The sequence below is a fragment of the Ranitomeya variabilis genome, chromosome 2, assembly GCF_051348905.1.
Source record: "Ranitomeya variabilis isolate aRanVar5 chromosome 2, aRanVar5.hap1, whole genome shotgun sequence".
NCBI lineage: Eukaryota > Metazoa > Chordata > Amphibia > Anura > Dendrobatidae > Ranitomeya > Ranitomeya variabilis.
Window position 1 is genome coordinate 305,804,728 of NC_135233.1, and position 14,021 is coordinate 305,818,748.

Below are 14,021 nucleotides of genomic sequence, written 5' to 3' on the forward strand. Positions count from 1 at the left end.
TAAGACAGAATTTCAGTTGTTTCACACGTTTTTGTCAAGCATATAGCTCCACATGTGTTAATTCTTAGTTTTGATGCCTTCAGTGTGAATGTACTATTTTCATAGTCATGAAAATACAGAAAAATCTTTAAATGAGAAGGTGTGTCCAAACCTTCGGTCTGTACTGTATATATATATATATATATATATATATATATATATATATATATATATATAAATAAAACAACCAACCAGCACTCCTAATGTGAACACGTGCACGTTGCAAACTGCATCATATAGATAAAAAAAGAACACAGCAGCACATGTGCATGAATCTAGGCCATGTGAAAACACAGACAAATATTCAATATAGATTATACTTCTCAAAAAATATTTTTTCACAAATTTTTTGAAATTTTTTTTTTTCATAAAACTCACAGTAATAGATGAAATTAAGGTTCTTAGCGCATAAATTGGCCAATTCATGTGTGCCCATCAACCACGGCAAGGTGACCTCCCTCTGATGGGTCCTACTCTACCGTACATGCCACTTTTGGGCACCAGCCTACAACTATCGACAAAACATGTCACTCTAGGGCTAAACCTACAATTTATGGGCAGGTAGAGCTGATTACGGCCACCTGCAAGGTCAACGGGAGGAGTGCAAGATCAGCCTGGAGGCAGCCAGCATCCAATGACTAAATAGAGAAAAAACAAAAAAACAAAAAACAACCAGCATTCCTAATTAGTGTTGAGCATTCCGATACCGCAAGTATCGGGTATCGGCCGATACTTGTGGTATCGGAATTCCGATACCAAGATCCGATACTTACCGCATATCGGATACCGGAATCGGAAGTTCCCATAATTCAAACAGCACAAATTCAGCCAATGAGGAATGATTCCAAGTGTGGGCACATCCTGTTCAGCATGGTGGGCATGTAACTACTGGCAAGGCTGTGATTGGCTGCTGAAATGATGTCATGATGCACTATAAAAAACGCTGCCGCTCTTTCTGGTTCACTCTGCTGTGAATTCAGTTAGGCATAGGACGCTGTGTTCTGACTGAGGGCCAGTTGAGATAGTGATTTGCTTCTTTGTGCTTTTCCCAGGCTAATATAGCAACCGCTGTGTGTTCACCTTGCTTTTGCCTTGCAGTGCTGTTTTCACAGTGATCTGCAAGGTCTCTGTGTGTGTGTGTGTGTGTGTGTGAGTGCAGCCCACTCTCTAGTCTGTGCGCAGCCATAGCCGGTTGTATTCAGCTCAGGGTGGTTCACTGTCTCATACTGTTCTATCCATTCCATTGTCCTTTTTTGCAAATAGTGCAGCCCGCTGCACATTTTTTCAAATAATTCCTATTAGTGGCTTTCCACCCGTATCCAGCTAAATTGCGGAAAAACACTACATAGGATAACGTAGAGGAGGTTTTTTGGGCCTTGCAGCGCCATTTACGGCTGTCTGCACGGTCTCCGTGTGAGTGCAGCTCGCCCTGTAGTCTGTGTGCAGCCACAGTCGGTTGTATCCAGCTCAGGGTGCGTCACTGCCTCATAGCGTAAAATACATTGTCCTTTTTTGCAAATAGTGCAGCCCGCTGCACATTTTTTCAAATAGTTCCTATTAGTGGCTTTCCACCCGTATCCAGCTAAATTGTGGAAAAACACTACATAGGATAATGTAGAGGAGGTTTTTTGGGCCTTGCAGCGCCGTTTACGGCTGTCTGCACGGTCTCCGTGTGAGTGCAGCTCACCCTGTAGTCTGTGTGCAGCCACAGCCGGTTGTATCCAGCTCAGGGTGCGTCACTGCCTCATAGCGTAAAATACATTGTCCTTTTTTGGCAAATAGTGCAGCCCGCTGCACATTTTTTCAAATAGTTCCTATTAGTGGCTTTCCACCCGTATCCAGCTAAATTGTTGAAAAACACTACATAGGATAACGTAGAGGAGGTTTTTTGGGCCTTGCAGCGCCGTTTATGGCTGTCTGCACGGTCTCCGTGTGAGTGCAGCTCGCCCTGTAGTCTGTGTGCAGCCACAGCCGGTTGCATCCAGCTCAGGGTGCGTCACTGCCTCATAGCGTAAACTACATTGTCCTTTTTTGCAAATAGTGCAGCCCGCTGCACATTTTTTCAAATAATTCCTATTAGTGGCTTTCCACCCGTATCCAGCTAAATTGTGGAAAAACACTACATAGGATAATGTAGAGGAGGTTTTTTGGGCCTTGCAGCGCCGTTTACGGCTGTCTGCACGGTCTCCGTGTGAGTGCAGCTCGCCCTGTAGTCTGTGTGCAGCCACAGCCGGTTGTATCCAGCTCAGGGTGCGTCATTGCCTCATAGCGTAAAATACATTGTCCTTTTTTGGCAAATAGTGCAGCCCGCTGCACATTTTTTCAAATAGTTCCTATTAGTGGCTTTCCACCCGTATCCAGCTAAATTGTTGAAAAACACTACATAGGATAACGTAGAGGAGGTTTTGTGGGCCTTGCAGTGCCGTTTACGGCTGTCTGCACGGTCTCCGTGTGAGTGCAGCTCGCCCTGTAGTCTGTGTGCAGCCACAGCCGGTTGTATCCAGCTCAGGGTGCGTCACTGCCTCATAGCGTAAAATACATTGTCCTTTTTTGCAAATAGTGCAGCCCGCTGCACATTTTTTCAAATAATTCCTATTAGTGGCTTTCCACCCGTATCCAGCTAAATTGTGGAAAAACACTACATAGTATAACGTAGAGGAGGTTTTTTGGGCCTTGCAGCGCCGTTTACGGCTGTCTGCACGGTCTCCGTGTGAGTGCAGCTCGCCCTGTAGTCAGTTCAGCCCCAAAAAATAAATAACTAATAAAGTTCACCAAACACCACTTTATAGTTGTGTAGGCCACATTAGCTCATATTAAAGTCTAGTCCACACTTTAGAAAATTAGTGTTTCTTATACCTGTTAGGAGCTGTTCAGGAATAAGCACACTAAACCGTTAGTACTTTTTTGCTTATCTTTATCAGTCAACCAAGATGAAGAAGGCAGGGAGTAACTCACGTGGGCGTGGGCGCGGAGCAGGGAGAGGAAGTGGGGATTCTGTGCCTGCTGCGGGCACCGGTGACTCATCATCACCCAGTTTCAGCAGGGAACAGTCCTTCATGCGCAGCTTTGTCGGAGAGCGCCGTACACCGCTGCTGCGTGAAGACCAAATTGAAGCCGTTGTCGGATGGATGGCAGCTAATGCATCGACTTCAATTAGTGCCATATCCTCTCAGGCACAGAGCACTGGAGAGCACCCATCTGTCTCTTCACCACCTGCCAAATTGCCCAGGCAGTCAGAGAGCCCAGGACTTCTGTTCTCTGAATCTCTTGGCTTGGAAACAGGGGGCCAGCCAAGCAGCATTGGAGAAATGGAAGAAGAGGCAGTGTGCACTGATGCCCAACAGCTTTTTCTCTCTGAGTCTGAAGAGGCGGGTGGGCCAGTGCCTCCGGTCACCACACCGTAGTACGCATCTGCTGATGACACTCAGGTGCCACTTTCTTGTGCGTGCTGTGCTGCTGAGACTACCCAGGAGGAGCAGTTGGTGGCAGAGGGTAGTGTAGATGATGAGGTCCTTGACCCATCGTGGCGTGAGGGACAGGAAGGTGGTGGGAGCAGCTCTGAGGAAGAGATTCCCCGAACGGGCCAAAGAGGGAGAGAGAGGGGGAAGACTGCGGAGCCTGTAGCCTCCACTTCGGCACCCGTTAGGAGCATGCTTCCAACAGCCAAAAAGGGCGCTCTCAAAACTTGCAGTGCCTGGGCCTTTTTTGACACAGTTGCAGATGACATTTGCTTTGTCAAATGCAAGGTGTGTCATCAGAAAATCAAAAGAGGGAGAAATGTCAGCAGCCTCAATACCTCAAATATGTGGAAACATGTGTGGACCAGGCACGCGGCGGAGTTACAAAAACACACTGAAGAGCTAGGCCAACCAACAGCGGCAGCTACCACCTCTTCAGCTCGTGTTGCCTCTTCCTCCAGCTAACACACAGCTGGTTCGGCTTCCTCCCAGGATCGCCATGGAAGAACCTCTGGCACTGTTGTCCAGAGACCCACTGTAATTCCACCCGCAGCACCACGTTCCCAGTCATCCTCACACTCCCAGGCCAGTCTACAGCCATCGGTAGTACAGACATGGGAGAAAAGGCGGCCATTCTCGTCAAACCACCCACGAACACAGGCTCTGAATGCAGGCATTGCCAAACTTCTGTCACTGGAAATACTGTCATTCAGGCTGGTGGAGACGGACAGCTTCCGTGACTTGATGGCATTGGCAGTCCCACAGTACAATGTGCCCAGCCGCTTTTATTTCAGCAGGCAAGCCGTCCCTGCCCTGCACAAGCATGTGGAGGGACACATAAAACACGCGCTACTGAATGCCGTCAGTAGCAAGGTCCACCTCACCACAGATGCGTGGACCAGTCACCATGGACAGGGGTGATACCTTTCCCTCACTGCCCATTGGGTTAATGTTGTTGAGCCGGGTACAGATCGTGCGAGTGGTGCAGGACGTGTCCTGCCCACTCCAAGGATTGCAGGAATCCAGTCTGTACGCATTGACTCCTCCTCATTCACAAGTTCCTCAGAAACATCGCTGCAGGAGCCATCACAGTCCACCTCCACATGGACCCGTGAACGTTTACCTGTTACGACCGACATGAGCACAGCCATGGCCAAACGTCAACAGGCCGTCTTGAAATTAATTTCTTTGGGGAATCGAAGCCACACAGTGCAGGAGCTCTGGAATGCCATCAAGCAGGAGAGTGATGTGTGGTTTGTGGCAGCGAATCTCCAGCCAGGCATGGTAGTGTGTGACAATGGCCGAAATCTGGTGGCAGCTCTGGGCCTCGGCAACCTCACTCACATCCCATGTCTGGCACATGTGCTCAACTTGGTCGTGCAGAGTTTTTTGAGGGACTATCCGGATCTTGATGCACTGCTGCACAAGGTCTGCCTAGAGTGTGCTCACTTGCGGCGTTCCAGCACGGCAAGATCGCGCATTGCAGCTCTGCAGCGCCAATTCCACCTCCCGGAACATCGCATCATATGTGACCTACCTACCAGGTGGAATTCCACGTTACATATGTTGGAGCGGTTGTGTGAGCATCAGCAAGCAGTAATGGAGTACCAGCTGCATCAGGCGCAAAGAAGTCGCACTCCGCGCCGTTCAGACTTCACAACCACAGAGTGGGCCACTATGAAGGACGTCTGCCAGGTTTTGCGTCCCTTCGATTATTCCACGCGGATGGCGAGTGCAGATGATGCACTAGTCAGCATGACTGTCCCCCTTATCAGCTAGCTTCAACAAACAATGCAAGCGCTAAGGGATGATGTTGTGGAAGAGGTGGAGGATGAGGACTCACCATTTCCATCAGCTTCTGGACAGTCAACGCCTCGTGGTTCCTCACAAACGCGTAGGCAGGGGACACTTTGTGAGGAGGATGAGGAGGAGTCAATGGAGGAGGAAGACATCCATCCAGAGGAGGGAGTTACACAATTGTCCAGTAGTCAGTGTGTACAGCGAGGGTGGGGTGATGAAGAGCGGGCAGAGCTCACGCCTCAAGCAGGGGACAGCGTTTCTTGGCCAGTTGGCAGTCTGCAGCACATGGTTGATTACATGCTGCAGTGCCTGAGAAACGACCGGCACATCGCACACATTCTCAACATGGCTGATTATTGGGTGTACACCCTCCTCGATCCTCGCTACCGGGACAACGTACAAAGCCTCATCACACCGTTGAACCTGAGAGAAGTGCTGCTAGTGCTTTACAAAGCAGCTCAGTGCGTCCAGGCAGTGGAGGAGGCTCTGCACAAAGAGGGAGCAGAAGCAGTGCCTCTGCCCAAGGCAAGACCAGTATGGCCCAACTGTGGCACAGTTTTGTGTTCCCGCCCCAAGTGTCTACACCATCACAGGCGGCTCCAGTCAGCAGGAGGCAACGGTTCCATCAGATGGTGACAGACTACATGTCTTGCCCTCTTACTGTACTCCCAGACGGCTCTTCCCCTTTCAAGTTTTGGGTCTCTAAGCTGGATACATGGCCAGAGCTAAGCCAGTATGCATTGGAGGTGCTGGCTTGCCCTGCGGCTAGTGTATTATCGGAACGCGTCTTTAGTGCTGCAGGTGGTGTACTAACAGACCGTCGCATGCGACTATCCTCCGATAACGTTGACCGGCTTACTTTCCTGAAAATGAACCAGGCCTGGATCTCGCAGGAATTTGCCACTCTTCTTCCTGATTAAATAATTGGGTGACTGTCTACAGTATCCAGGTCTCCTGTTGTGTTCATCTTTCTACCACCTGAACTGTAATTCCTGGGCTCCAACAACGCCAGTTGAGGCTCAGAAGTGCCGTCTGCACAGTCAAAACATACGACCCAGTGTTATTGGGTGTCAGTAACGTCAGCTGATCCCCAGCTGTGTAGTCGGAAATGTGTCCTGCGACCGCCACGCTGACAACAACTGAAATTTAAGGGAACCTGTCCCTCCCCCCAGACGTTTGTTACTGAAAGAGCCACCTTGTGCAGCAGTAATGCTGCACAAGGAAAAGGTAGCTATTTTTGTTTAGCTCCTCGCACATGCAGAACTTAACACTTATAAAATGTGTCCACTGATACTGTAAAACCGTCCCGGAGGTGGGACTTTCCTTTGTAATGTGACGCAGCACAGCCGTCATTCCTACCCCCTTGGTGCCGTGCGCCGCCTCCTCAGCATTGTTTGAATCTGTCCCGGAGCCTGCGCTGTTATGTTGTCCCTTGGCCATGCACACCTAGCGCTGCCCGTCTTCTGACATCATTTGGTGTCAGGCTGACTGCGGATGTGCAGCCACGCTGGCCGAGATCCCACCTCGCAGTGTCTTCTGATTTAATCACACTGCGGCCTGGGATCCATGGGCATGCGCAGTGCATATCTTCACCTCAGGCTGTCACTCATCTCCCTCCGCCTTCTTCAGACTGTGCGCCGTCAGCTTATCCCTAATAGCATGCCACGGCCATGACGGCGCACAGTCTGAAGAAGCCAGAGGGAGGGGAGTGAGAGGCGAGGATAAGCACTGCGCATCGCCACAGATCCCAGGCCCGCAGTGGGATTACATTAGACGACACTGCGGGTGGGATCTCGGCCAGCGCGGCCGCACAGGCGCTGCCAGCCTGACACCTAAATGATGTCAGAAGACAGGCAGCGCTAAGTGTGCATGGCCAAGGGATAACATAACAGCGCAGGCTCCGGGGCAGATTCAAACAACGCTGAGGAGGCGGCGCACGCCACCAAGGGGGTAGGAATGATGGCTGTGCTGCGTCCCATTATGAATGAAAGTCCCACCTCCGGGACGGTCTCACGGTATCAGGGGATACATTTTATAAGTGTTTAGTTCTGTGTTTGCAAGGAGCATAATGAAAAGAGCCACCTTTTCCTTTTGCATCCTTTGTGCTGCACAAGCTGGCTCTTTCAGCTACAAACGCCTTGGGGGGGGAGTTAAAGGTTCCCTTTCGACTTGCTCCAATCAGGCTTTGGCCTACACTGTGTTCCTCTGCTCCTCCTGCTGTCCCTGGGCTCTAACACCGCCAGTTGGTGCCTGGAAGTGCTGGCTGCACAGTTAACACTTGCTGCCGTGTTATTGGGTTTCAGTAACGTCAGCTGATTCCCAGCTGTGTATCTGGCAAAACAAATCTGCTCCTCCTGCTGTCCCTGGGCTTCAACACCGCCAGTTGCTGCCCAGAAGTGCTGTCTGCACAGTCAACAGTCTTATTGGCCTACACTCTGCTCCCTCTGCTCCTCCTGCTGTCCCTAGGCTCTAACACCGCCAGTTGGTGCCCGGAAGTGCTGGCTGCACAGAGAAAAACACCCGCCAATGTGTCAGTGGGGTTCAGCAATGCCAGCTGTTCCCCTGCTGTGTAGCCGGCATCGTGTCCTGCAAACGCCATGCAGACTCAAGAACTGAAATTGAAGGGAACCTGTCCCACCCCCCAGGCGTTGGCATGTATAACAGCCACCTTGTACAGCAGTAATGCTGCATTTGTACAAGGTGGCTCATTAAGTTATTCTCCTTGCACACGCCGAACGCAACACGTTTAAAATGTGTCCCCTGATACCATTAAACCGTCCCTGAGGTGTGACTTTCCTTTGTAATGACACGCTGCAACCCCCTTGGTAGCGCTGCCCGTCTTCTGACATAATTTGTTGTCTGGCTGCGCCTCTGCGGCCGCCCTGGCCGACACAACGCTCCTCGGTGTCTTATTTATTTAGACTGCGAGGGTGTGATTGACGGGCATGAGCAGTGCATATCTTCGCCTGTCACTCATCTCCTTCCGCCTTCTTCAGACTGTACGGCTTCATGGCCGTGGCATGCGATAAGGGATCAGCTGACGCCGCACAGTCTGTAGCAGGTGTAAGGACACAAGTGAGAGGCGAACATATTGACTGCGCAAGGCCATGAATCCCAGCCCCGCAGTGTGAATTAATGAAAAGACACTGCGGGGCTGGGATTCATGGGCATCGCGAACCGCACCGGCCGACATGAAATGATGTCAGAAGACGGGGAGAGCTAACACCGCATGGCCAAGGGATAACACAACAGCGCAGACTCCTGTACAGCTAATAACAATGCTCAGGAGGCTGCGCCCAGCACCAAGGTGGGATTTTTGACAGCTGTGCTGCGTCTCATTAAGAAGGAAAGTCACGCCTCCAAGACAGTTTGACTGTATAAGGGGCTAAATTTTATACGTGTTTCGTTCAGCGTCTGCAAGTTTCAAAACTTAACCCCTTAAGCCCCGAGGGTGGTTTGCACGTTAATGACCAGGCCAATTTTTACAATTCTGACCACTGTCCCTTTATGAGGTTATAACTCTGGAACGCTTCAACGGATCTTGGCGATTCTGACACTGTTTTCTCGTGACATATTGTACTTCATGTTAGTGGTAAAATTTCTTCGATATAACTTGCGTTTATTTGTGAAAAAAACGAATATTTGGCGAAAATTTTGAAAATTTCGCAATTTTCCAACTTTGAATTTTTATGCCCTTAAATCACAGACATATGTCACACAAAATACTTAATAAATAACATTTCCCACATGTCTACTTTACATCAGCACAATTTTGGAACCAAAATTTTTTTTGTGACGGAGTTATAAGGGTTAAATTTGACCAGCAATTTCTCATTTTTACAACACCATTTTTTTTTAGGGACCACATCTCATTTGAAGTCATTTTGACGGGTCTATATGATAGAAAATACCCAAGTGTGACACCATTCTAAAAACTGCACCCCTCAAGGTACTCAAAACCACTTTCAAGAAGTTTATTAACCCTTCAGGTGTTTCACAGGAATTTTTGGAATGTTTAAATAAAAATGAACATTTAACTTTTTTTCACACAAAATTTATTTCAGCTCCAATTTGTTTTATTTTACCAAGGGTAACAGGAGAAAATAGACCCCAAAAGTTGTTGTACAATTTGTCCTGAGTACGCTCATACCCCATATGTGGGGGTAAACCACAGTTTGGGCGCATGGCAGAGCTTGGAAGCAAAGGAGCGCCATTTGACTTTTCAATGCAAAATTGACTGGAATTGAGATGGGACGCCATGTTGCATTTGGAGAGCCCCTGATGTGCCTAAACATTGAAACCCCCCACAAGTGACACCATTTTGGAAAGTAGACCCCCTAAGGAACTTATCTAGATGTGTGGTGAGCACTTTGACCCAACAAGTGCTTTACAGAAGTTTATAATGCAGAGCCGTAAAAATAAAAAATCATATTTTTTCACAAAAATGATCTTTTCACCCCCAATTTTTTATTTTCCCAAGGGTGAGAGAAGAAATTGGACCCCAAAAATTGTTGTGCAATTTGTCCTGAGTACGCTGATACCCCATATGTGGGTGTAAACCATTGTTTGGGCGCAGGGCAGAGCTCGGAAGGGAAGGAGCGCCATTTGACTTTTCAATGCAAAATTGACTGGAATTGAGATGGGACGCCATGTTGCATTTAGAGAGCCCTTGATGTGCCTAAACATTGAAACCCCTAACAAGTGACACCATTTTGGAAAGTAGACCCCCTAAGGAACTTATCTAGATGTGTGGTGAGCACTTTGACCCAACAAGTGCTTTACAGAAGTTTATAATGCAGAGCCGTAAAAATAAAAAATCATATTTTTTCACAAAAATGATCTTTTCACCCCCAATTTTTTATTTTCCCAAGGGTAAGAGAAGAAATTGGACCCCAAAAATTGTTGTGCAATTTGTCCTGAGTACACTGATACCCCATATGTGGGTGTAAACCATTGTTTGGGCGCAGGGCAGAGCTCAGAAGGGAAGGAGCGCCATTTGACTTTTCAATGCAAAATTGACTGGAATTGAGATGGGACGCCATGTTGCGTTTGGAGAGCCCCTAATGTGCCTAAACATTGAAACCCCCCACGAGTGACACCATTTTGGAAAGTAGACCCCTTAAGGAACTTATCTAGATGTGTGTTGAGCACTTTGACCCAACAAGTGCTTCACAGAAGTTTATAATGCAGAGCCGTAAAAATAAAAAATCATATTTTTTCACAAAAATGATCTTTTCACCCCCATTTTTTTATTTCCCCAAGGGTAAGAGAAGAAATTAGACCACAAAAGTTGTTGTGCAATTTGTCTTGAGTACGACGATACCCCATATGTGGGTGTAAACCATTGTTTGGGCGCATAGCAGAGCTCAGAAGGGAAGAAGCGCTATTTTACTTTTCAATGCAAAATTGACTGGAATTAAGATGGGATGCCATGTTGCGTTTGGAGAGCCCCTGATGTGCCTAAACATTAAACCCCCCCACAAGTGACACCATTTTGGAAAGTAGACCCCCTAAGGAACTTATCTAGATGTGTTTTGAGAGCTTTGAACCCCCAAGTGTTTCACTACAGTTTATAACGCAGAGCCGTGAAAATAAAAATTATTTTTTTTTTTCACAAAAATGATTTTTTAGCCCCCAGTTTTGTATTTTCACAAGGGTATCAGGATAAATTGGACCCTAAAAGTTGTTGTCCAATTTGTCCTGAGTACGCTGATACCCCCTATGTGGGGGGGAACCACTGTTTGGGCGCATGACAGAGCTCGGAAGGGAAGGAGCGCCATTTGGAATGCAGACTTAAATGGATTGGTCTGCAGGCGTCACGTTGCATTTGCAGAGCCCCTGATGTACCCAAACAGTACAAACCCCCCACAAGTGACCCCATATTGGAAACTAGACCCCCCAAGGAACTTATCTAGATGTGTTGTGAGAACTTTGAACCCCCAAGTGTTTCACTACAGTTTATAACGCAGAGCTGTGAAAATAAAAATTATTTTTCTTTTTCACAAAAATGATTTTTTAGCCCCCAGTTTTGTATTTTCACAAGGGTATCAGGATAAATTGGACCCTAAAAGTTGTTGTCCAATTTGTCCTGAGTACGCTGATACCCCCTATGTGGGGGGGAACCACTGTTTGGGCGCATGACAGAGCTCGGAAGGGAAGGAGCGCCATTTGGAATGCAGACTTAAATGGATTGGTCTGCAGGCGTCACGTTGCATTTGCAGAGCCCCTGATGTACCCAAATAGTACAAACCCCCCACAAGTGACCCCATATTGGAAACTAGACCTCCCAAGGAACTTATCTAGATGTGTTGTGAGAACTTTGAACCCCCAAGTGTTTCACTACAGTTTACAACGCAGAGCCGTGAAAATAAAACATATTTTTTTTCCCACAAAAATGATTTTTAGCCCCCCAAATTTTTATTTTCCCAAGGATAACAAGAGAACTTGGACCCCAGAAGTTGTTGTTCAATTTGTCCCTAGTACGCTGATACCCCATATGTTGGGGTAAACCCCTTTTTGGACGCACGGGAGAGCTCGGAAGGGAAGGAGCACTGTTTTACTTTTTCAACGCAGAATTGGCTGGAATTGAGATTGGACGCCATGTCGCGTTTGGAGAGCCCCTGATGTGCCTGAACAGTGGAAACTCCCCAATTCTACCTGAAACCCTACCCCTAACCGTTTACTGAACATTTTCTGACAGTCATAAGTGCCACGTATATAAGTGCCACGTATATAAGTGCCACGTATATAAGTGCCACGTATATAAGTGCCACGTATATAAGTGCCACGTATTTAAGTGCCACGTATTTAAGTGCCACGTATTTAAGTGCCACGTATTTAAGTGCCACGTATTTAAGTGCCACGATATTTCAGTGCCACAATATTTCAGTGCCACGTATTTCAGTGCCACGTATTTCAGTGCCACGTATTTCAGTGCCACGTATTTCAGGCACTGAAAAATACGTGGCACGTAAATACTTCAGTGCCACGATATTTCAGTGCCACGATATTTCAGTGCCACGTATTTCAGTGCCACGTATTTCAGGCACTGAAAAATACGTGGCACGTAAATACGTGGCACGTAAATACGTGGCACTTAAATACGTGGCACTTAAATACGTGGCACTTAAATACGTGGCACTTATATACGTGGCCACTGAAATATCGTGGCACTTATATACGTATATACGTATATAAACGTATATTTCAGTGCCACGTATTTCAGTGCCACGTATTTCAGGTTAGGGGTAGGGTTAGGGGTAGGGTTAGGGTTTTTTGTTTTTTTCTTGTTTTCTTGTGTTTTTCTATAAAAACGCATGCGTTTTACCGCGTTTACATGCATTTTTTCACACATGCGGTTTTTTTAAAAAACGCATGCAGATAAAAACGCAAGTGTGAAACCAGACTAAAAGACGCTTTTTATAGCAAAAAAGTTTTTGCGTCTCCACATTTTGAGACCTATAATTTTTCCACATTTTGGTCCACAGAGTCATGTGAGGTCTTGTTTTTTGCGGGACGAGTTGACGTTTTTATTGGTAACATTTTCGGACACGTGACCATTTTTTATCACTTTTTATTCCGATTTTTGTGAGGCAGAATAACCAAAAACCAGCTATTCATGAATTTCTTTTGGGAGAGGCGTTTATACCGTTCTGCGCTTGGTAAAATTGATAAAGCAGTTTTATTCGTCGGGTCAGTACGATTACAGCGATACCTCATTTATATCATTTTTTTATGTTTTGACGCTTTTATACGATAAAAACTATTTTATAGAAAAAATAATTATTTTGGCATCGCTTTATTCTGAGGACTATAACTTTTTTATTTTTTTGCTGATGATGCTGTATGGCAGCTCGTTTTTTGCGGGACAAGATGACGTTTTCAGCGGTAACATGGTTATTTATATCCGTCTTTTTGATCGCGTGTTATTCCACTTTTTGTTCGGCGGTATGGTAATAAAGCGTTGTTTTTTGCCTCGTTTTTTTTTTTTTTTTCTTACGGTGTTTACTGAAGGGGTTAACTAGTGGGCCAGTTTTATAGGTTGGGTCGTTACGGACGCGGCGATACTAAATATGTGTACTTTTATTGTTTTTGTTTGTTTTTTTTAGATAAAGAAATGTATTTATGGGAATAATATTTTTTTTTTTATTATTATTTATTTAGGAATTATTATTTTTTTTTTTTACACATGTGGAAATTTTTTTTTTTACTTTTTTACTTTGTCCCAGGGGGGACATCACAGATCGCAGATCTGATAGTGTGCACAGCACTCTATCAGATCTGCGATCATACTTTCATCGGAGCAGGCTGCAGCTTTCATCTGCAGCCTGCTCCGACCCGGAAGTGCTCCCTGCAGGACCCGGATACAGCCCCTCGGCCATTTTGGATCCGGGGCCTGCAGGGAGAAGACGTTCGGTACGAGGTGAGTACATCACCTTGTACCGATCGTCTCAGGGAAGCCCGCAGGGAGCCCCCTCCCTGCGCGATGCTTCCCTGTACCGCCGGTACACCGCGATCATTTTTGATCGCGGTGTGCCGGGGGTTAATGTGCCGGGGGCGGTCCGTGACCGCTCCTGGCACATAGTGCCGGATGTCAGCTGCGATATGCAGCCGACACCCGGCCGCGATCGGCCGCGCTCCCCCCGTGAGCACGGCCGATCGCGTATGACGTACTATACCGTCACCGGGAATTAAGGCCCACCCCACCTCGACGGTATAGTACGT